The sequence below is a fragment of the Phaethon lepturus genome, unplaced genomic scaffold (genome assembly GCF_000687285.1).
Source record: "Phaethon lepturus isolate BGI_N335 unplaced genomic scaffold, ASM68728v1 scaffold11295, whole genome shotgun sequence".
In the NCBI taxonomy this organism is placed as follows: domain Eukaryota; kingdom Metazoa; phylum Chordata; class Aves; order Phaethontiformes; family Phaethontidae; genus Phaethon; species Phaethon lepturus.
The window spans coordinates 9,691-10,008 of NW_010538367.1; positions in this window are offsets into that span (position 1 = coordinate 9,691).

Sequence of the window (318 nt, forward strand, 5' to 3'; positions counted from 1 at the left end):
TAGCCACTTTTTCTATATAAAGAACCGCTGCAATTTGCTGAAGGACCTGATTTTTTTCTCTTTTTTTTTCTTCACTTGTGAAGAAGACGCTGGTTTAAACTTAAACACATTCATTCTTGGCAAAAGACGGAATGTGGAACTGCAGAAATGGGTTACAGCATCCTCCACTCAAGTGTTTAAAGGCTGCTATACGTCCTGCTTGACGCACGATGTTTGGATTTTAGGATATAATTGTGTGCGCTCCACTCAAGTGTTTAAAGGCTGCTATACGTCCTGCTTGACGCACGATGTTTGGATTTTAGGATATAATTGTGTGCG